Genomic DNA, 240 nt, shown 5'->3' on the forward strand with positions numbered 1-240 from the left:
GGTTGGACACAGGGGCTTGGAGCAACCTGGGCTAGCGGAAGGTGTCCCTGCCCGTGGCAGGGGGTTGGAGCTGGAGGAGCTTTCAGGTCCCTTCAACCCAACTCGTTCCATGATGATTCTATGAACCTGCCTGAAAGGGACAAATCCAAGTGGGTTTCCACGGCCCACAGGGGCAGGAAGTGTCCCTTGTCCTGGGAGCAAAGCGCCGTGTCCCGTCTGGGGGGGGCGCACCACTGTCGC

At 61.7% G+C, this 240-nt stretch overlaps 1 protein-coding gene across 1 annotated transcript in view; it reads left to right on the forward strand.

Moving 5' to 3' along the window:
- PAN2 (PAN2 poly(A) specific ribonuclease subunit) overlaps positions 1-240 on the forward strand; it is a gene marked incomplete at its 3' end in the record, with an annotated part of 8614 nt that overhangs the window by 479 nt on the left and 7895 nt on the right. The window lies entirely within an intron of this gene.

The sequence above is a fragment of the Nestor notabilis genome, unplaced genomic scaffold, assembly GCF_000696875.1.
Source record: "Nestor notabilis isolate BGI_N333 unplaced genomic scaffold, ASM69687v1 scaffold24143, whole genome shotgun sequence".
Classification (NCBI taxonomy): domain Eukaryota; kingdom Metazoa; phylum Chordata; class Aves; order Psittaciformes; family Psittacidae; genus Nestor; species Nestor notabilis.